Source organism: Cryptomeria japonica, chromosome 7 (assembly GCF_030272615.1).
Source record: "Cryptomeria japonica chromosome 7, Sugi_1.0, whole genome shotgun sequence".
NCBI classification, from domain to species: Eukaryota; Viridiplantae; Streptophyta; class Pinopsida; order Cupressales; family Cupressaceae; genus Cryptomeria; species Cryptomeria japonica.
In genome coordinates, this window is record NC_081411.1 from 41,795,467 (window position 1) to 41,820,342 (window position 24,876).

Below are 24,876 nucleotides of genomic sequence, written 5' to 3' on the forward strand. Positions count from 1 at the left end.
GAGAAAAGGCTCTTGAAGTGAAAACAAGTTTTAACAGAAAAAGGAGAGAGAAGAAAATTGAGAAAATGTCTGCATATGTGCAGAATGTGATTTACAAGATAGACACTCAACTAGGTTCAAAATCTAAATAGGCAGTCAAACTGACAGAGGTTACTACTAAAGAAGTGAAGAAACCACAAGAACACATTTCCCCAATCACTTTTGACTTTGACCCTGAGGATAATAAGCCTCTAGCTTTGAGAAGGGTGCAAAGGAAGGATGTGGTAAAACCATCGGTAGAGAAACAAAAGGCAGAACCAAGGAGGAGACTTGTTAAAAAGGCAGCTTACCCTACTACACTTGCACCACTAGTAAGGAAGCCTATGCAGAAGAGGAAACCAGCCTCACCGACGACATCAAGCAAAAAATAGAAGGGTGATGATACCAGAACTGGGAAGATAAAAATGACATGTGCTGAAATTATTGATGAGGTTACAAAAGATGGGATATTAAAGAACATATCAAAGTATTATGAAAATTTTGAAGAAAGTGAACAAAATGAATTAGAGGAAGCTATTTTATTATATATAGACATCTATATGAAGGCATTAGTTGAAATTTTGAAAGAGATACCTTTATCCCTATACAACAAACTTGAAGCTAGGAGACTTGGTGTTGTCAAGAGGGACAAGGAAATAAAGGAAGTTGCACTTTTGGAACAATGTGGCACTATAAATAATGAAGAGATGAAAAGATGTATAGATACTACTAATAGGACAATTTGTAGTAGTAAAAACTGATAGATAAGTCTAATGATGGGTAGAGTGAATGAGGTGGTAAATGAGACAAGTAAGGGGTGGACAAAATTCTTTCAAAAAAACCCAGACTTTCTCACATCTCAAAAAGAATTTGCAAAGGTAACAGCCCCTACAATTCCTGACAAATCAAAAGGAAAGGGTATTTTGGGCAGTTCTACTCCAATTTTGACACAATCACAACCGGTTGTAACCATAGGCATGCAACCACAACCGATAGTTACAGAGAGTGTATAGTTTATACCAGCACAGAACAATTTTAAGCAAGAGAGTGTACAAGAAAATGGAAACACTGCGGATAATACTCCAACGACAGTAACCGATACTACACCAAGTGGTGAAGCCACCAGTGCAAAAGAGGTTGAGATGGACAAGGTTAAAACAACTGAGTCCATGTCGAAAGGAAAAATAGATTCACCGACAAGAGTTTTGGCAATTGACACTTCTCCAATCGAGAAGAAATAAGTTTCTGAGTTAATTCCAATAGAACTAATGATGATGGCCACTTAAAAATTGCTAAAGGAAGGAACTATATACAAAGGGTTAATTGATCAATCGGTCTCTATATTACACAAAATAATGCCTAACTGTCAGATAGAGGATGAAGCAAGCCCTTCCGGTAAGCTCAAAGCTTTAACATAACACATATCAAATAACTATCAATCCTTAAGACAGATTGGAGACTGACAGGCTTTGGACAGTTTCTCTGCAGCAAAAAGAGAAACTTTTGATCAGCTTATAGAAACTTGGAAGAAGAAGATAGAGGACAAACTTATCTCTATTGAGGTTTGTTTGAAACAATGCACGAAAATTTACAGTATGTTGTAATATAGGTAGTCTAACAGCCAATGTAGATGGCATATTGAAAGAATTATATGACAAAATGGCTACTATTGCTAATTCTTTTGATGGGCTAACTACACTAACTACATTTGTTGATGGACAAATTTTGTCCTTGGAGAACCAATTTTTTGCCTTTGAGAAAGAAAAAGATAAAATAATAAGGAGAGCAAGAAATTTAAGAGGACTGGTGAGTCCAAGACTTGACTCTCTGGGTGTTCACAAGAGAGAATGCATGGATATGCTAGTGTAAAGCGGAAAATCACGATCGAACCCTAGTTGGTCTCCCCTCTTCCAACTCCGAGGAGAGAGAAAGGAGGTTCGCTAGGATTCGATGGTTTTCACTTAGGGGAGAGGCTTTACATTCAAAAGAGGGGCTGAAACTCATAAGATCCAATCCCACACAATGTAAGATTGGATGCTAGATGAATTTCAAGGGTTAGGAAAGCAAGGCTACCCTCTTTTGTAAAGAATGTTGTTAAGGAAATTAAGCTAGGAATGCATAGAAAGTCATAAAGATTCGCTTATAAACTGAGTTTGGGTTATAGGATGAAGCTGCGGACCTGGAATTAGCAGTAGAATGTCGATACGGCGCTGTCCTGCAAAATTTGAGCAAAAGTTGTCGGGACGATGGCACCCGGCGCCACGGTCCTTCGAAAAATCCGCGAAACGAAGTGGGATCTGTTCGTCTCTGCACAAGGATTCCAGATCTTCAATCTCAGCCGCGTACCTGCAACCTACACATAGAAAAGCGAAGACGATTGGGGGGTTAGGGATTAGGGGTTTGCCTTTAGGTCAAACCCCGGTTTTGGAATTAACCAAGAAATGAGCAAGTGCTGTAAATGTAAATGACTGTAATGTAAAACAAGTACTAATACCTTGTTCTAAGGATGTTTGTATTCTTATGTGCGAAGGTTTAGATGTTGTTGTTTGTTGTATGTTGTAGTAGCATGTAGTAAGTGATCTCCTCTTCAATGGTTGAATCCTTGACTTGAATGCAACACTTAGCCTTGAATGGAGACTTGAAATGATCAATTGCTTGAATGCTTGAATGATTGAGTATAGTTTCCACGTTTTTTCTGTCATGTATGTGTTATCCCAAATGAGAGAGGAAAATGTAGTTTATATACTTGTCAATTAGGGCTGATAGACTGATTTTCCCGACCTTAGGCCGACCAGGAAATATAATTTCCAAATTGCAAACAAAAAGACCCGCAATCTCCTTAGGAGACCGGGCCCAAAATAGGACCCAGGGACCAGGGCGCTGGGCGCCCTGGTCCTGAGGGACCAGGGCATTGGGCGCTCTGGTCCCACCTCCGGGACAACGGGGTGCAAAGGAGGTTCAGGCCAGGGTGCTTGAAAAATGCAGTTTTTTGTGTCGTGAGCAAGTTTTGGGGTCTCCATTCAGGTTGCGTGTTGCGTCGCCATCGTGAAGACCGAAATGCAGTCGAAATTGCAAGTGTCGCAATTTTAGGATGCTACATTTAGCCCCCACTTTAGTGGGAGTATGTGAGCTCATACTTCTGGTAAAGTACGAGGAAACAACATTGAAAGACTTTCACCACGTCAAGGAGGCAAGATACACCAAGCCCCCAGTGGACTAAGGATCTTACGACTTCGATTGACAAAGTAAAAGGGAAGATCACGAGGGAGAACCATGACTGTCAGTAGTAAGGTCCCTCACTATGAGTCATGCAAAAGAAATACCAAAAATTTTCAAGGCAAAGCTAAGTTCGCCAAGAAATTTTCAAGTATCTTGAAAGGATAGACAGGGTGTATGCCCCCCACGTTAAAGCGATCGCACACGCCTCAACGGGGGTGATTGTTTTAACGTAGTGATACACATAAGAAATGAGAAAGGAAAGGAGCACGTTATCACAAAGATTTAGCCCCCAAGGATAATAGACACAAAACACAAAGCACGAGGTGACTTTGCTTTCCTCGGGGTCAGTATGCTGTATGATAAGTCATGTATATATCATATGTATGTATGCATAATTGTTCTTCATTCCCCAATCAAGGAAGGTCACCTAGAAGAAGGGAACACATGTGTCTTTTGAATCAACATGAGAGAGACCAAAAGAGATCTCAATGCTTTGCATTGTCCTCAAGTAGACAACACTAAGGACAACAAATAGAAGAATGAGAATAACAAATAGATGAAGTAACAAAAGAGATCAAGAGAGGAGGAGAGAGTCTGCTATGCTAATGAAACTAGTCTAGCATGTCATCCACCCCCCGATCTTGCTGATCAATATTTCGGGAAGGCAGGAAACATGCTAGAGGAGGAACATCCAACACAGCAGATGGAGCTATCACAAGATCCAAACAAGGGCTATGTTCATGTTCCACGCCACGTTGTTCTTGTCTAGGAGCTAGGATAAGTGCTTTAGAAAATTCGTTAGATAAATGGTTATCAACATCAACATATTCATATTCACTATCAGAAGAAAGAGGAGTAACATTTTCATCATGAATAACATTTTCATCTATATCATCATCAAGATTTATAAAAATAGGACCTTTAACTTGCACAGGATCAAGACGATCATGCATCTTATGTTTAGGAGATTTTGGCTCAATTTTCAGCTGAGGAGAAAATGGAATAATACTAGCTGAAGGTGTTTTTGGGGATTGTAAAGTTTGAGAAGTAGTTGCCTGAGCTCTAAGACGATGCTTTCATCGGCGTTCACGTGTAGAACGATTTTTTCTAGTCTTAGTAGGAAGTTGAGAATATTGAGGAGGAGGAATGTTCTCATCCTTATCACTTGGGTGTTTAGGTTGTGGTCTCTTAGGTTGAATAATAGGAGAAGAGGAAGGTCTCTTCTCTCTATAAGAGGAAGGAGGAGGAACTACTCCATATAAGGGAGGAATATTTGGTTTAGGAAGGAAACCAAGTCCATCATGATGAGGAGGTATAGGTCTACTTTTAGAAAGTTTATTAGACATAGACATAGTCACATCCATGGGGATGTGTTGGGAATCTTCTTGAGGAAAGACATTAGTTTTATCTTTCAAAGGAAGAACTTCCTTCTGAAGAACGATAGGAATATCAAGTTTGGGTGTTCTAGGTTCACTTAGAGATAGGATCATATCTTTTTTCCACTTTTGATAAGATTTGAAAAGATGATCACTCCGCGGTCGAAGAGATTGGAACTGTTTAGGCCAAAAATAATCAATAGGAACGCTAGAAGTTCTTTCAGCTGGTTTAAAGAGACTATGATTAACAATAACAACTTCACCATTATGGGGTCAGTATGCTGTATGATAATTCATGTATATCATATGTATGTATGCATAATTGTTCTTCATTCCCCAATCAAGGAAGGTCACCTAGAAGAAGGGAACACATGTGTCTTTTGAGTCAACATGAGAGAGACCAAAAGAGATCTCAATGCTTTGCATTGTCCTCAAGTAGACAACACTAAGGACGACAAATAGAAGAATGAGAATAACATATAGAAGAAGTAACAAAAGAGAGGGGGAGAGAATCTGCTATGCTAATGTAACTAGTCTAGCATGTCATCTACCCCCCGATCTTGCTGATCAATGTTTCGGGAAGGCAGGGAACACGCTAGAGGAGGAACATCCAACACAGCAGATGGAGCTATCACAAGATCCAAACAAGGGCTATGTTCATGTTCCAAGCCACGTTGTTCTTGTCTAGGAGCTAGGATAAGTGCTTTAGAAAATTCATTAGATAAATGGTTATCAACATCAACAAGTTCATATTCACTATCAGAAGCAAGTGGAGTAACATTTTCATCATGAATAACATTTTCATCTATATCATCATCAAGATTTATAAAAATAGGATCTTTAACTCCCACAGGATCAAGACCATCATGCATCTTATGTGTAGGAGATTTAGGCTCAATATCTGGCTGAGGAGAAAATGGAATAATGCTTGTTGAAGGTGTTTTTGGAGTTTGTAAATTTTGAGAAGCAGCTGCTTGAGCTCTAAGATGATGTTTTCATCGGCGTTCATGTGCAGAACGATTACGTCTAGTCTTAGTAGGAAGTGGAGAAGATAGAGAAGGAGGAATGTTCTCATCCTTATCACTTGGGTGTTTAGGTTGTGGTCTCTTAGGCTGGATAATAGGAGAAGAAGAAGGTCTCTTCTCTCTATAAAAGGCAGGAGGAGGAACTGCTCCATATAAAGGAGGAATTTTTGGTTTAGGAAGAAGACCAAGTCCATCATGACGAGGAGGGATAGGTCTACTTTTAGAAGATTTATCAGGCATAGACATAGTCACATCCATGGGGACGGGTTGGGAATCTTCTTGAGGAAAGATATTAGTTTTATCTTTCAAAGGAAGAATTTCCTTCTCAAGAATGATAGGAATGTCAAGTTTAGGTGTTCTAGGTTCACTTAAAGATAGGATCATATCCGTTTTCCACTTTTGATAAGATTTGAAAAGATGATCACTTCACGGAGGAAGAGACTGGAATTGTTTAGGCCAAAAGTAATCAATAAGAACACTAGAGGTTCTTTCAGCTGGTTTAAAGAGACTATGATTGACAGTAACAACTTCACCATTATGGGGAAATTTCAAACACTTATGTATAGGAGAAGCAATAGCCTTCATGGAAGATAGCCAAGGATAGCCAAGCTTCACACGAAATTGTTCAGAAGATGGAATAATAGCAAAGTTCACATCAAGGGATTTATTATGGACCTCAATAGGCAATGTAATAGAACCAATTGCAGGAGAAGAAAATGCATCAAATAATTTCACAACCACATCTGTTTTGTCATAGATCACTTGATTCAATTGCAAAGTAAAAAGAAATTCCTCAGTAATAATATTAACCATGCACAAAGGATCAATAAGCACTCCATGGCAAGGTGTATTCTTGACTTTTGCAACTATGTATAAAGGACCAACAGGTGCTCTAATGGTTTCACTAGAATCAAATGTGATGGAAGGTTCTTTAGGGATGTCTTGCTGCTCTACAAAGTTAATCACATTCTGAGTTATAGACACAAGACCATCAGATGAGAGAGAGGAATCATTAGCCTCAATCGCATTAGAGGTATGAGAAGTATGAGAAGGTAATGGATTAGTAAAAATCTGAAGATTTTGGTTAGGAGGAGCTACAGATGTGTTGCCTTTATCATTTACTCTAGAAACAGAAATAGTATTATTATCAATCAAATCCTGAATTTTACCCTTTAAAGAAAAACATTTTTCAGTATCATGACCAGGCTGACGATGAAAATGACAAAAAGCTTTATGATCAAAATAAGGTGAAGTAATCTTTGCAGGATCAATTTGTCTTATAGGAGGAAGAGTAAGCACATTTTGTTCCAATAACTTATTCATAATACCATGCAATGATTCATTCAAAGGAGTATACTTTCTTTCTTTCTTGAAAAATTTAGAAATAGGAGGCACACCTAATGCTGCATTCACATTGTTGTTGATGATGTTTTCATTGAATTTGATGGAATCTCTGTTCGGTTTAATCTTCCCAAATGGTTGTTGACTGCTATCACCCTTATCACTCAGAGCCATAGGATGTGATTGTTCCATTTGACTCACAGTCAGTTGATAATTGTGAAGAGTGGCACACAACTGTTGGAAAGAAGTAAACTCAGAAAACAGGAGTTTGTCTCGAATATCTTTTTGCAAATTAGAAATAAAAATTCTTTGAATATCATTATCAGGCACTGGAAAAGAAATTTGAGCATACAAATGCTTATATCTACCAATGAAATCAGTCACTTTTTCTTTAACACCTTGTTTACAATGCATTAAATCAATCAAAGTAACTTTAGGACTTATATTGTTTTGAAATTGTTGAATGAAAGTATTTGCAAGTTGTTCAAAAGAAGTAATGGAATAAGAAGGCAACGAGCAATACCATTGTAGGGCTTTGTCTCTTAATGTTCTAGTAAACAATTTCGCAAGCAACCTTGGGTCATAAGCAAAATCAGTACAAATTGTTTGAAAAGTCTTAACATGTGTTAAAGGATCACCTTTACCATTATAAAGCTCCAAATGCAGGATTTCAACATGTTTAGGAGGGATAGCTCAAACAATGTCAAGAGAAAGTGGGCTCGCAACATCAAATGTGGGCACACTAAACTTAGATTGATTCATAGAGGCAATTTGTTGCTGTAAAGAAGAGACAGTTTGTGCAAGATTGTTAATGGTCGCTTCAGTCGAAGAATTCATATTAGATGTGTTAGATTGAGATGGAGGTGTTATATTATTGAAAGAAGGTAAAGAGTAAGGTGGTGGGACTCTATGATAGTTAGTCATAGGAGATGATTGGACAGGAGGAACACTACAAGGAGGAATGGAATGGTTAAATAAATTGCCCCCTTGCGTCATGTTCATTTGTGAAGATGTAATAGGAACACTCATTGAAGGAATGAACGAAGAAGTTGGATTAAATGAAGGAATAGGGTTAATTGAAGAAGAGGGATTGCCCCCATGACTGGTAATCACAGGAGGAATGTCTTGTATTGAAGTAGCCATGATGTTTGATGTAAAGGTAGGTATACTAGCAATAGGAGTGGTCAAAGGAATAGAATGATTGACTTGTGTAGGAGGTTGTGTATAACCTAAAGTTTCAGCACAACTCTTCATAGGCAGCACATTCAAATTCACAATGTGTGAAATACCATGCAAGATATCAATTCCATTCTTATCACTTTGAAGCATACGTTTTAGACCCTCAATTAAAGGAAGAGCTTGACTATCGGGATACTCATGAGACATCCATTGGTGAAAATCGTCAAATTGGTTATCCAATTTCGAAAGTTGTTCAACGGAAACTTCATGGGGAGCTTCTTCATCATTAGGAGGATTAGAGGAATTTCCCATGTCCTCGTTAAAAAGGTTATTCAGATTAGGTTCCATCTCTTCGGTAATTAAACCTCGGAAAGACTTAATTCTACGGCTTCGTCTAACGGGAATAGTGTAAGTAGGGCTTGTTGTTGTAAAACTCATGCACTAGAGAGAGAGAAAAAATTTTGATTTTAGAGGTAACAATTTTCAGTAAAACCAGCCAATCTTCCAGATTTAAGCTGTTAAATGCAATCACGACAGTCTCCCGAAATTTTGAAAAAAATGTTCGGGACCATGGCGCTCGGAGTGCAACACGGTCCTTACAACTTTTTTCGAAATTTGCAGGGATGAAAGGTATGATGATTTTAGAGCTAATCTGAAAAAATTGAGGGATTTTACGATCTGTAGATAGGCCAAATTAAAGTTGCAATCTCAAAATTGAACCCTATCAAGATTGTCGAAAAATGCAAAATTTTGAATTTTGAAAAAGAGAGGGAAACTGAAATTTTGAATTTTATGATTTTAGAGGGAATGTCAAAAGCAATGCAAATTTTGAAATTTAAAAATTGACTCAATTTCACACTAAATTCAATTTTGAAAGCGGAAATCAAGGTTGTTGTAATTAAGCACTTAATTTCAAAAGTCACAAATTGCAAGAATTTGAATAAAGCACTGAAATTTCGAATGAATGCAAACACAATTTTCAGATTTAGGACAGTAAGAATACAATTTTGATACAAAATTTCAATTTCGATGATTTTTGAATGATTAGGAACCTTAATCCAAGCAATCACAAGACCAACTTTGACTGTAATTTTGAAAGTGTTATAATTGATAGAATCAGCCAAAATTTTGGATTTTAGCAGGAAAATACAGCAAGATCTCGCTCCCGAAATTTTGGAAAAAATGTCGGGGACGATGGCGCTCGGAGTGCAACACGGTCCTCGCAACTTTTTTCCAAATTTTCAGGGATGAAAGATATTGTGATTTTATTGCGGAATCCAAAGTTACAGCTGATTTGGAGATGTTTTGATCGGTCAAATTGTCGGACAAAGGTTGAATCAAGAGGATTTCAAAAATTAGGGTTTTGACACTTAACCACTTAATTTTTAAAATTAAAGTACAAATATGAATTGATAATTTGTAATAGAAGGGCAGATCTGAAACAAGCATTAACAATTAAGTATTTCACAAGTTCAATTTTCAAAAAGAAAATTTAGGGTTTTTATGCAATTAACCTCTAAAATTTTGCAAAAGATCAAACATGGAAATGTAATCAAGGAATCAATTTTCAGATCTAACCATGAATAATCAAAAAGGATGTTCACGTCGGGTTCACCAAAATGTAAAGCGGAAAATCGCGATCGAACCCTAGTTGGTCTCCCCTCTTCCAACTCCGAGGAGAGAGAAGGGAGGTTCGCTAGGATTCGATGGTTTTCACTTAGGGGAGAGACTTTACATTCAAAAGAGGGGTTGAAACTCATAAGATCCAATCCCACACAATGTAAGATTGGATGCTAGATGAATTTCAAGGGTTAGGAAAGCAAGGCTACCCTCTTTTGTAAAGAATGTTGTTAAGGAAATTAAGCTAGGAATGCATAGAAAGTCATAAAGATTCGCTTATAAACTGAGTTTGGGTTATAGGATGAAGCTGCGGACCTGGAATTAGTAGTAGAATGTCGATACGGCGCTGTCCTGCAAATTTGAGCAAAAGTTGTTGGGACGATGGCGCCCGGCGCCATGGTCCTCCAAAAAATCCACGAAACGAAGTGGGATCTGTTCGTCTCTGCACAAGGATTCCAGATCTTCAATCTCAGCCGCGTACCTGCAACCTACACACAGAAAAGCGAAGACGATTGGGGGGTTAGGGATTAGGGGTTTGCCTTTAGGTCAAACCCCGGTTTTGGAATTAACCAAGAAATGAGCAAGTGCTGTAAATGTAAATGACTGTAATGTAAAACAAGTACTAATACCTTGTTCTAAGGATGTTTGTATTCTTATGTACGAAGGTTTAGATGTTGTTGTTTGTTGTATGTTGTAGTAGCATGTAGTAAGTGATCTCCTCTTCAATGGTTGAATCCTTGACTTGAATGCAACACTTAGCCTTGAATGGAGACTTGAAATGATCAATTGCTTGAATGCTTGAATGCTTGAGTATAGTTTCCACGTTTTTTCTGTCATGTATGTGTTATCCCAAATGAGAGAGGAAAATGTAGTTTTATACTTGTCAATTAGGGCTGATAGACTGATTTTCCCGACCTTAGGCCGACCAGGAAATATAATTTCCAAATTGCAAACAAAAAGACCCGCAATCTCCTTAGGAGACCGGGCCCAAAATAGGACCCAGGGACCAGGGTGCTGGGCGCCATGGTCCTTGAGGACCAGGGCGCTGGGCGCTCTGGTCCCACCTCCGGGACAGCGGGGTGCAAAGGAGGTTCAGGCCAGGGTGCTTGAAAAATGCAGTTTTTGGTGTCGTGAGCAAGTTTTGGGGTCTCCATTCAGGTTGCGTGTTGCGTCGCCATCGTGAAGACCGAAATGCAGTCGAAATTGCAAGTGTCGCAATTTTAGGACGCTACAGCTAGAAAAACCTACACCGGTAGATACCCAGGAGAAGGAATCACTTGCCCACTTACTCATTGGAATTGCATCGGTATCAGATACTTTCAAATTAGGCTAGGACACATATCTTCAGCTGCTACAAAAGGCAAACCCAGAAATTCTGAAGATGACCAGGCTCGAGTAATTCTAACAGTATTCTATTTGTTCTTTATTCTTTCACTAGTCTTTGGCATTAATATCAAAGGGGGAGTATGTACATATTTGAAAAATATCAGGGAATATGTTATCAGATGAAGTATGTTGCTCAGGGGAGCACACCGGCAGGGAATCCATTTTTCACATGAGTGTTGCCATCAATGCCAAAGGGGGAGATTGTTGGCAATTGACACTCATTGGATTCTTTTTGTTGTCATTGATGGAAACAAGATAAGATAGAAGGCAACATGATGTAATGGAAGTTACAAACCAACATTAGGAAGCATATACCGACAGATACCAGCATTGGAAGCATTTAGGGCTACATCGGCACTGACACTAGCATCAATACTTCAAGGAAGCTGATATCAAAGGAAGACTTATTTTAGTAAATCATTTTGTAATTATTTTCGAGGCTGACATTGAATATATTTTGTAAATACATTGTAAGCTGACATAAGGCATATCTTATGTAATAGGTATATAAGTCAGTCTGCTAGGTCAATTTTGAAATAAGGGATGTGAATCAGATGATGATATACTAGGCAAATTAGTATAGCAGAACTATGATGCAAATTATGTGTATGGAGATCATTTTTGTATGCGAACATTATATCATGCAAGGATCTTTAGATGGTTAGGAAAGTACTCTTGGCGGAGAAGTAATATCGGTAACTGTTCAGGATTGTAAATCGGTACAGACCAAGAACCAAAACCAAAACTCTATGTAGCATAGAAGATGCATTCCTAAGTTCATTTTTAGTAATTTACTTTGGTAGAAAGCTTGTAGTCAGTGAGACTCTTTAGTGATGAGCAATATGCTCTAGGCAATGTGCCTTCCTACAAGTGGAGGCCCCTGTTTTATGTAATATCTTTTTATATGGCCAGTGAACTGATATTGTGGGTCACAAATCCCACCATGGTTTTTCCTCATTGAGGTTTTCCATGTATAAATTCTATGTTATGGTGTTCATTTATGTGGATATTTTATTTGCTTCTTTTTATATGATTATTTGTTTACCGGTACATACTTGCATGGTGTAGAAAGTTAAAAAATGTTCATTCAGGTAGAACACTGATTCACCCCCCCTCTCAGTGATCTTAGATCCCAACATTAGCAGCCACTTGTGACAAGAAAACCTATCATGGCACCCTGCGAGATCATACTGAGAAAAATCACCCCTGAAGTTATTTGTACCATATCGTGGCAACCCCTACACCTGCCCAACAAGAAAATCATGATACAAATCACAACCTGATTCATGAACTATCATGGAGGACATGTGACAGCTCGGGGGAGAACCAAAAATGAGCACAGAGAGATCATCTGATTGCACAACATGGAGGCACCAAGTGTCTTTACCTTTACATGATGGACGATGGGGCTGAAAGGAGTGCCATGCCATAAAAACCAAGCCACACAACAACTCCACGTTCTCCCAAAGTCTGAACAAGAAAAGTGAGCAATCAAAAGCAACGTCGAAATGCCACTTGGCTCGTGCATTTTGTATGGGGGGGATAGCTGGAAAATCAAAAGAAATGGGTGTCACTCGATCAAAATGATGCCTACAAGTACAGATGACTCTGAAATAATGTTAACATTTCTTGGCAACTAAATAGGGAATTCTACCTGTGGAATGCTAAAACCCAAAAATTGTTGGTTCAAAGACCAGACTTCGTGTCAGAACAAGGTGGAGCAGATCAAAGACCTACTACAACAGAAACCATTCATCCTTGGAAGGCAACACTTGTGCTTCCAGATTCTGGTAGTGTTGATCTAAACACATTATCTCATCAAATGGAAAGCTTACCGGTTCATCATGAACCAACTTGAGGATCGTGTAGAGCTAGGCCAAGGGATGCAAGAGATGCTCGACCTCTTCTGTTGAAATGGGATTGTTTAGGTGCTATAGGAAGGTCTTATCTTGCTACAACTGCTCAACCTAGTTTAACACTTGCTCAATTCTTAATATAGAACCATCTCCGGGAAATAGAGAAGGCAAACCCAATCAAGCAAACCTCTCTATGCACTGCTTGATATCTAGAACTAAAATATGTAATGGCTTAAGTGTCGCTGATACATGCATAATCACTCTGTGCTGGTTGATGATGACATTGGTCTTCTTGATCAATTGCATGCGGTCTATAATCCCTTTCTCTCTTAACTCTTCATCTTGAGCCGCATACAGTATTTGGATTAAATTCTGGGCCACGAGGAGCTTGGGACCAATAACAAGCATAGAGTTGTTAATGAGTGCACCCACCTCAACATAGAGGAATTTCACTTGTCTGAGAAATCTCAGCACATGTTGCAGTGATGGGCTATACTCCTTAATTATTTCCCAATGGGAAACATATACCTCCAACAAAATCGGAGAAAAATCTTGAGAGACCTCCACAGGGGGAGGAATACTTAACAACCGTGAGACTTCCTCATCCTTTGTTGTTATTTCATGTTGCAACTCCTTGCACTTGTCATGTTCAAGGACCACTTGACTCTCAAGAGTAAGGATTCTGGCACTTCCATCTTGTATAGTTTGTTGGAGTCATGACATATGATCTTGCCCTTGATGCAACAAACTTTCCATATCCAGAAATTTCCTCTCAGCTTTCTCCAGGCTACTCTCTTTTCCATGCAACTCTATTTCAAACTTTTCTTTTTCTTTCAAAAGCATGACCTATGCATCACACAGTTGCCAAGCATACTCTTCTTTTAGGAGGATATCGTCACATAGTTGTGCATGCATTTGGGTGGCATCTCTGGAAGTTGCCTTTAGCCGCTGAATTTCTTGGTCCTTCTTCTGCAATTATTTTAAGACCACATTTCTAGTTGCATCTTGGCCTTTCAACTGAGAACTCACATTGTTAAGGGTAGACTGCAACTTTTTTTTTTTGTAGTTAGCCTATTTCAATAATCCCTGCAAGCGGTTGATTTTAGCATTCCTAACTTTCTCTTTTTTTCTCTATTGGGCCAAAGATTCTCAGAGGTTTACATTCTCATCTTGCATTTTCTCTAGACGATGACTCTTTTTTATGAAATTTGAAGATATGACCTTCGAAGTTTCTTCCATCATTTCAACTTTGTCAGAAGTCATAGCATTTAGGAGGTTGACCCCAATAGCATGCAAAGTGTAATCATTGGGTCTCATTTGGGCTTCTGGCATGTCAACCTTGGGGAGCATGGTCGCAAAGAAAAGACTATCCTTCTCCTCGTTGAAGTGTGTCTGCAAGTGTGGATGGGCTAGCCTAGCACCATCTTTTTCCTTTCTTTTACCAGTCTTGCTAATACGAGTAGTCTTGGAATAGGTAACCAGTTGTTCATTTGCATCTGGGTTGGCAATAGCTTGGCCTACAAATGTTGCACCAGGAGGGAATGCAAAGGGGAATTGGGAAATAGGGCCACCAAAAGAGGTTAGAATAGGGCATGCAAGCGTGGTTGGAGAAAACAATGGGATGAAAGGAGAGGCTCCTGAAGAAAATGGATTAAAGGACTTTGCTCCAACATTTAGGGCAAGAGTGGGCTCTCCAAAACCAAGCCTACACAAGACAGTGGCTACTTTAGGCATATGCAAGGAAAATGTTGTAAGAATAGAATCGGTGGCAAGGAACAAAATGGAGACTTGCGGAAACGCTTCTTAAGGGTCAACCAATGCTCCAACGGGTGCTAATGTGAGGGCGGTGGGAATCTAGGTATGCATAGATATGAAACGGGTAGCAGCAAAAGAAACAGCTTAAGCAAAGGGAAAAGGCAAAGAAGGGCATACCTGAACCATGGAAATCACTAACCATTGTGGAACTGAGGGAACCTCTGGGTCTCAAGAAGATGAACTTTTCTTTGCACAACCCAGATATTGCTTCTTACTGGAAGGGGATTAAGGCGCCTGCTTCTGAGCTTGTCTCTTACCAGCTTGGGAATGGGGTCTTCGAATAGAATTGGCAAGAGGAAGAAGAATATGAGGCTCATTGTCTTGCTCTTCAATACTTATAACCTCTATGTCTTGCCACTGGGCCACCTCAGGGGATGAGTATCCATGTGGGCATCTATTGCCTGTCTCTTCATCAAACTTGTTGTACTAGCGCCATTCAATCTCAAAATGCTTGTCCAAAGGAGCATTCCCAATGTTAGCCTTGGGCTGACTCATTTCTTGTCGGTAAATCGATAAATCCTCCCTCTTTTTCCTAGGCCACAAGTCTAACGTCATGGCCTCTAGCATACTCTAGGGGATGGGTTTTGCAGGATTGTACTTTTGCATGACAGAGTAAAAACTCAACCACAGGGGTCATTTTAGCACAAGAAAATCATTGAGACCCACATAGATATTTGGGTTGTCCACTTGTGGGTTAGTGCACCCTTCCCATGAGCTTTGTGGTTCATGTTTTACTGCATTCTTTCTCCTATAAAGGTGCCCATCTGGGTCATAATGTATCATTAATCACTACTAAGTTGAGTTGCACCAGCTTAGATGTCAGGACATTTTTTGCAATGTTTCTCCAAACAAGAGTGATGGGGCCAATAGCTTTGTGGCCTTCTGTAATGGAAGTATCATGATTCCCTGCCCCTATGACTCTTTCGATTCTCACCAACTGCCATGAAATTTCAATGGCGAGGGTCCTCTCTATGAAATAGGTAGGTAGGAAGAAGAGCTCTTCTAAGAAACCATGTACTTGAATAAAGGAAAAATCACTACCTAAGAACTAGTCACAAGGAGGGTGCTCATTGTACATCCAATTCATCTGAACTTGAGAAAAAAGGGCAAGTGGTTCATCGGAGATTGAACCAAGGTCTCTATGGGTGGGAGCTAAGAAACAATTAGAAAATTGATAGGTGTCATAAGAAGCCAACATAATGGGTGTCTAGGCTGACACTGGCATCTTGTTCCCTAACTCATCATAGATAGCCAATCACATGTATTATCTAAAGAAAACTTTATTTTTATGTAGGAATAGGTGAACAAGGACTAAGACAAATTTGAAGCGCCAAAACTACTGAAACTCAGTTAGTTGCTTTACCATTTCTTTGGCTATGAGGACAAAGAAGTCAAAATGAAAAGACCCTTTCTACTTCTGGTATTTGAATAGGAAGCCCATCATGGCAGCAATAATCTCCCAGTCATTTTCACGACTACATAACCATGCAAGAGTGGATGAAATATCTTTGAGGTCATTGTGTCTCAAGTCACTATAAGACAAAGGGAGTCTTGGGAGTCTAGTTGAAGGACTTCGATTGAGGGCATCATGATAGAATGAGACAACATCTCTTCTGGTGTTCCTATATTCCTCCATGACAGCTTCGACGAACACCTCTATCCCTTCAAAATGGGGTCAAACCTATTGGCACACGCAGCCATGAACTCTGGACAGTGCAGAACCATGGGAACCACAAATTCAGGGGTGCCATTATTCTAAAAGTTAGCTATCATGCATTACGACTCTACTCTATGATGAATCATCCTGCTGCATGCGACCTCTCTAAGGTTCTTGGGATGCGTATTGTGATTGAGCTCAACAATACTCTTAAGAGAATCCACCATTACAGATGTGTTGTGGGTAGCCATCTTAGATTTGGCCTTAGTTCTCAGATATTCCATCTTGGGTAGAATGGCATGAGAATAATAAGAGAGTTCACCGAAAATATCCACCCATAATCTTTTCTGAATAGAACTTGAGGGAGTCGCTTCCATTTCCATTTTCTACAAGAGAACTTTTCTCTCTAACCCTTCAAAAGTTTTTGGGCACTTTAGGTTGCAAATGAGAAATAAGATGGATATCTAGTGACCTTATTTTAGTGCACTACATGCCTAGATCTTTGTGAAAGAAGATGTTTAATGACGAGCACTCATTTTCACATATGCCAATTCATTTTGCACTCATAACTAATCTTGAGGAGGATGAGCACCACCATCTATGTTTCCCAAGAGAAAACCCACTCAGTCCGCCGTTAATCAAAGCCACTTGAGACGATTTGCTTGTCAGGACGAATCTCCCCCTTAATGAAGAATATCAGCAGCCAACAGGGCTCGCACAAGTTAAAGTAGACCTATGGGGATTATGGTTTAAATGTGATGTACCTATTCATACGCATGGTATCTGAGGACATCCCCTCTTTCTTTGAGCTATTGGGCAGGACATTTGCCACCTTTGAACCAGACTTCGCCTACTTGTGCGAATTGATGAGGAATGACAGATGCGTCAAAAATCAGGAGCACTGGTCTTTTTCATCAATTATCACTTGCAGTTGAGAATTCATTATAACTATGTCTTTTAAGACATATCTTTGTAATACCCTAAAAATGGTCATCTAAACCATGAGCCCCTAATCTCGACAACGTCACCAAGGTCCTAACCAAAGGCAATTAAATAAATCTTGAGCACACAGTTAATTTCTTAAATCATTAAATGTCACATGGCAAAATCAATCACTCAACATTAATTAAATATTTATTTAATTAATTAATCATTCCAAATAAATCATTTTAAACAATTATCTTATTTATTTTAATTAAATATCCTAGCATATTTAATTAAATAAATCAAATTGCCATAAATCTTCAAAAAAGGAAACAAATCAAGAAAGAGGAATTAATTCAATTAAATAAATCAATTATGAGCACAAATCTTCAAAAATGGAAATAAATCAAAAAAGAAATTAATTGACAAAAAAGAATTAAAATTTGAGAAAAGAAATCAATTGGAAACAATCTTGAAAAAATAAATTAAAAATTGATAGATAATCTCAAAGAAAGCAATTAAAACAATTAAATATTAAAATTGAATGAAATAGATAATAAATCAGTTTTTTCTTGATTTTATCTTAATTTTAGTTCAATTTCCTTTAAATCAGTTTTTTCTTGATTTAATCTTAATTTTAGTTCAATTTCCTTTAAAACTGAGAAAAGCATCCAATCACATCAATTCACCTGGATTGTGCTTCCTCTTGGAAAATCTTGACTGCTCATCATCATTTGATCTCAACCGTTGGTTTCTTTCTGAATTTTCTATAAATTCAGACTCATCTCTCATTCAAAGAGAGGCTGGAGAATGTATTGTTATTATACTATTTTTTCTCTAGACTCATTGATATATTGCATATTAATTATTTCATATTAATTAAATCATTTAGCTTAATATTGCTTAAATCTTGTTAGATCAATATTGCATCCATCTAGCATTCATCATGTTCATATAGATAAAATCCTTCGTCTTGATGTTGTTTAGTCATTGGTATTGCTTATAATCTAAGAGAAATCTTATACTCGCATCTTTTAGAAGGCAATGGGTCGATTTGTTATGGTTTATTTATTCATTGATTATATCTGATTAACTATGCATGTAATGACTTAATTGAAGTGTTGTGCTTACAGATACATGTCCACTTTTCACACACACAATCTTTACATAGTATCAGCTTCAAAGACAGAGTTTCTTGAGGAAATGGATACCCCATCGGGCTCATCAGTAGTAAGGCTCAGGTCACTTTTCTCGAAAATATTTCATACCAAAGGTTGCAAAGGATGACAAGACGAAAGAATCCCTTGATCATCGTTGTCATCAAATGGGTGCTCGGTGAGGAATTTATAGACGACGTGGACAAATACCTGTTGGAATTTGCATGAAGATTGCATTAATGATATGTTATGTTGTCATTGATGTCAATTAACCGGTAATGTTATTGTTGTAATGATTCTTTATAACTAGTGGAAAGAGCTAATGTGAATGAACTGTAACCAGTAGAAATGTTTCGGGAGTGAATCGGTATTGCTATGTAATGGAGTGTTGAACTGATAAACCCTACCTATTGTTTTGATAAACCCTAACTGATTAAGTTTGGTGAATTGTTATATTGGTTTATGATTTGATGTCGAGCAATAATTGTATGAAGAGAGTTTCAAAGTGATTTTGCACATTGAGATAACTATTTTTTGTCTTGGGAATGAGAAAGCATATTGCATGTAACACAAAGCGCGTGATGAGTTATTGAGTTTGATGAAGTGGTAATCAAGGAGTGGTCGATGCTTTCTTGAATGATGTGTAGAGATTGTTATGTAATCTAACGGTCATACTTGAACCGACTTGTTTGTAATCTCTATGAGAATTAGCTTTTTGTTGTGTTACCAACCTAGTTGATTTGTTTATAAGGTTGTGTAGCATCCTAAAATTGCGACACTTGCAATTTCGACTGCATTTCGGTCTTCACGATGGCGACGCAACACACAACCTGAATGGAGACCCCAAAACTCGCTCATGACACCAAAAACTGCATTTTTCAAGCACCCTGGCCTGAACCTCCTTTGCACCCCACTGTCCTGGAGGTGGGACCAGAGCGCCCAACGCCCTGGTCCCTCAGGACCAGGGCGCCCAGCGCCCTGGTCCCTGGGTCCTATTTTGGGCCCGGGTTCCTAAGTGATATCGGGTCTTTTTTGTTTGCAAGTTGGAAAATATACTTCCCTGGTCGGCCTAAGGTTGGGAAAATCAGTCTATCAGCCCTAATTGACAAGTATATAAACTCCATTTTTCTCTCCCATTTGGGTAGACGAAAGATATGAGAAGGATATGTGCACAAGCGTGGAAACTATACTCAAACATTCAAGCATTCAAGCATTCAAGCAATTGATCATTTCAAGTCTCCATTCAAGGCTAAGTGTTGCATTCAAGTCAAGGATTCAACCATTGAAGAGGAGATCACTTACTGCATGCTACAACATACTACAACATACAACATCTAAACCTTCGCACATAATGATACAAACATCCTTAGAACAAGGTATTAGTACTTGTTTGTCATTACAGTCATTTACATTTACAGCACTTGCTCATTTCTTGGTTAATTCCAAAACCGGGGTTTGACCTAAAGGCAAACCCCTAATCCCTAACCCCCCATCGTCTTCGCTTTTCTGTGTGTAGGTTGCAGGTACGTGGCTGAGATTGAAGATTTGGAATCCTTGTGCAGAGACGAACCGATCCCACTTCGTTTCGTGGATTTTTCGGAGGACTGTGGCGCCGGGCGCCATCGTCCCGACAACTTTTTCTCAAATTTGCAGGACAGCGCCGTATCGACATTCTACTGCTAATTCCAGGTCTGTAGCTTCATCCTATAACCTAAACTCAGTTTATAAGTGAATCTTTATGACTTTCTATGCATTCCTAGCTTAATCAACACTCTTTACAAAAGAGGGTAGTATTGCTTTCCAAACCCTTGAAATTCATTTAGCATCCAATCCTACATTGTGTGGGATTGGATCTTATGAGTTTCAATCCCCTCTTTTGAATGTAAATTCTATCTCCTAAGTGAAAAACCCATCGAATCCTAGCGAACCTCCCTTCTCTCTCCTCGGAGTTGGAAGAGGGGAGACCAACTAGGGTTCGACCGCGATTTTTCCGCTTTACAGGTTGATGAACTATTTGGTTTTTAAGTGTGTTGGCAAAGATTGAACTGAGTGTGTGGTTGCTGAACCGGATGATGTATATGCAATTTGAGTAAAGGTAGATAGGAGCATGAAAAGGATCTGAACAAGCAAGTAAAGTTCTATTCAAACATATCAGCAAACTCCTATTGTTTTCTAACAATTACAACAGTTAAATCCCCTAACCACATAAGCTCTAACAAGATTGGTGTTATTAAAATCCTCTAACCAAGTGATCCATTAGTTTGGATTCTAAATCCTTTTGAAAGGTTACTCCTCACAGGGTATTGCTTCTAACAAGGCATTGTAGTCAATCCCTTAACCAGGTGATCCCTCACAGGATCAATTCTTGATAGGACTTTTTGTAAAGCTTTAACAAGCTTGGCTCCTAATAGGGTGAACTTTAGAAGAGTTCCAAATTTCTTGTGAGTACCATCTCACTGTGGTTTTTCCCATTTGGGTTTCCACGTCATAAATATTGTGTCAAGTGGTGAATGTTTTTTGTGGTTAATTTACTTAACTACCTATTCCACTGTGATAAGTCATGATAACTGACAACATTATGAAATGAAGTTTTACTTATGTCAGTAAAAGTATTTGAATGGTTATAAGTTTCAAAGTTGATTACGGTTATCTATTGTAATAGTCAACTGGTTTAGTTTGACATTTTTTATCTTGACAGTGATTTGCATTAATAGTTCTAAGTTTACTTTGAGAGATTGATTTTGAGATTGGTGAAGTATTATTAGTTTTTCTATCTACTGATTCACCCCCCCCTTAGTAGTAGACCGGATCCTTATTCTTTCATCATATCATTAATCGATATCAAAGTGACTTCTCAGGTCCTCTAAGGTCTAAGCCTAACAACTTAAGGTAAAGATCTTGTAAATCATGATGAAGAAGGAAGGTCTGAAGGTTGATAGAGAGAACTATAGGATCGGAAGAAAGTACAACAAGAAAACAACCTAGCACTAGAGGCTATTATCAGTTATTTATTTGATGTTGAATATGTTGATATTCATGGTCCGGAGACTGCACATGAGGTATGGAAAAAACTTGAAGAAATTTATAGCGGTAATGAACATGTTAAGATTGCCAAGGAAGAGAGACTAAGAGGGAAGTTTCATGACATGTGGATGGCTGAAGGTGAGAATATCCAGCAAAATGGTTAGAGGATAAAAGAGATAGTGGACAAGATCAAGAGAATTGGTGGTAAAATGGATGATGCCATAGTAGTTAGTAAGGTATTGAGAACCCTACTACTGATCTACGCTATTCGAGTTGCAGCCATTCAGGAGTTGAAATCTATTGACAAAACCAAGGTAACCCTAGATTCTATCATTGGTAAACTTACTTCTTTTGAATTAAATGGTTATGATGGTAGTGTTTAGAGATCTGAATCAGCATTTAGAGCTTTTGTTTCTAACCCATCTATGAGAAAAAGTATAGATGTCAATTACAGCTATGAATCAAGATCCAACACAGAAGTTGATGATGAAGACAGTTTAGTCGAGCTTGAAGATTTGTTGGCCAAGTAGTTTCCCAAAGGAACTGGTAAATATAGAGGTAAATTGCCTTTGAAATATTTTCCATGCAACAAGATTGGACACATTGTTGCTAACTTTCCAAATGGTGATAATGAGCACAAGAGAGACAAGTTCAAAAAGTACAAGGGCAAAGGCAAAAGAGATTGTCTTATTGAAGTTGATCAAGGTATCACCAATGAAGAATCTAATGTTGATGTTAATGAAGACATTGTGTTTGTAGCCACTAAAGAAGAATCATGTGATCAGAAAGCTTTAGTTTCACGTATGGAAAATTCTGATGATTGGATCATTGATAGTGGTTGTTAACATCATATGACCGGTGATCGGAGCAAATTTCTTTCTTTGAAGGAATTTGATGGCGGAGTTGTAATATTTGGTAATGACTCACCCTACATGGTTAAAGGTAAGGGAATTATTTCTCTTAATGAAAAGAGCAGTACAGATGATGTCTACTGGGTTGAAGGTCTAAAGCACAATCTGTTGAGTGTTGCCCAACTCAATGATAGAGGATATCCATTGGAGTTTAAAAATGGTATGTGCAAAATCTATGATAGCCAAGGTGAACTAATTGCAACCGACAAGCAAACTAAAGGTAACCTATTTCACCTGAATCCTAAAGTCGGCAACTATTTAATTGCTAAAATGGATGAAAGTTGGATTTGGAATAGAAGATTTTTTCATTTGAATTTTAATAACATTGTTAAAGTAAGTCAAAGACAGTGAGAGGTTTGCCTCAATTGGAAAAACTGGTTAATGCTCTATGTAAGGAATGTCAGTTAGGGAAGATGACATCCTCAACTTTCAAGAGAAAGCCTTTTTTCAGCTGAGCATCTGTTAAATTTGGTTCATACTAACCTATATGGACCAATAAGAACTAAAAGTATTCAAGGTGATAGATATTTCATGATCTTCACTAATGATTTCTCAAGGATGATGTGGGTCACATTCTTGAAGGATAAGACAAAGGCATTTGGTAAACTCAAGGCATTCAGGGCCGTAGCTAAAAAGGAGAGTGGAAAGAAGATAAAGTGTCTATGGACATATCAAGGCAGAGAATTCACTTCAGAGGAATTCACTAGGTATTGTGAAGAGAATGGCATCAAATGATGGTTTTTTGCACCTAGGACACCACATAAGAATGGTATTGTAGAGAGAAACAATCAATCAATTGTTGAAGCTGCTAGGATGATGTTGATACAAGGAGGTGTAGCGAAAACTTTTTGGAGAGAAGTTGTCAGCACAACTATCTACACTATGAACAAGATTTTGGTAAAAAGAGGTAAGTCCAAGACCCCTTATGAATACTTGTATGGAAGACCACCTAATGTTGGTCATTTTAAGATATTTGGTAGAAAATGTTTTATTAAGAGAGGTGACCATATTAGCAAGTTTGAAGCTAAATGTGATGAAGGTATATTTCTTGGTTATTCCACCAAGAGTAAGGCCTACAAGTGTTTTAACAACCAGACACATAAAATAATTGAGAGTGCCTATGTTCGAGCGGATGAGTATCCTAAAGTCTTAGGAGAAACTAGTGTAGAGAGAAAGGATGAAGATCCTTGTGTTTTGTTTTTTGAACCAGAACCTATGAAACCTGAAACTGATAAAGCAAATACTGATGTACTAGTTCAATTGGAACAAGAACATTCAGAAGAAGACAATGATAATAAAGATGACTTTGAAGATAATGATCATATTATTTTGATGTATATGAGACTCAATCATAATTCTGAACATATTATTGGAGATAAGGATGCTGGAGTACAAACTAGAAGAAGAATTAGAGAAGATTCTTGCATGATCTCCACTATTGAGCCTAGAACTACTAAGGAAGCATTTGGTGATGATCATTGGGTTAAAGTTGTGGAGGAGGAGCTAGAACAAATTGGGAAGAACACATGGACTCTAGTACCCCGACTAGCAAATAAAAATGTAATAGGTACTAAGTGGGTTTTCAGGATCAAGTTGAATGAAGATGGTGTTGTATTTTGCAACAAGGTCAGATTAGTTTGCAAATGTTATGCACAAGAAGGAGAAGATTATGGTAAGACTTTTGCACCAGTGGCCAGACTAGAAGGTGTCAGAACTTTACTGGCTTTTACATCTCATAAAGGATTCAAAGTATACCAGATATATGTAAAGTCAACATTTTTTAATGGAATACTAGAAGAGAAAGTATACATTGAGCAGCCAGATGGTTATGCTTTGACAAACAAGAAGAACATGGTATGTAAGCTTCACAAGGCACTATATGGATTAAAGAAAGCATCGAGAGCACAATATGAAAGGCTTCATTCACACTTGATGAAGATAGGATTTCAGAGAACTAGTGAAGATAGCAACATATATCTTAAATCTAAAGGAGATAAAATATTGGTTAGTGAAGTGTTTGTAGATGATATCATATTTGGAGGAAATGATGACATGAGCAATAACTTTGCAAACGAAATAAAAAATGAGATTGAAATGTCTCTAGTACGAGAGATAAAAAATTGCATAGGTTTGCAAATATAGAAAATGAAGAGTGGTATTTTTATCACACAATCTAAGTATGTGAAAGAGGTATTAAAGACATTTGGTATGAGTGACTATAAACCAGTTGGAACACCAATGGTTACAGGTTGTAAGTGGTCTAAGGAAGATGAGGCCAAGTCTATTGATGAGAAAGAGTACAGGTCAATGATTGGAAAATTAAACTATGTTGTTCATTGTAGATCGGATATAGCTCATGCAGTTGGTT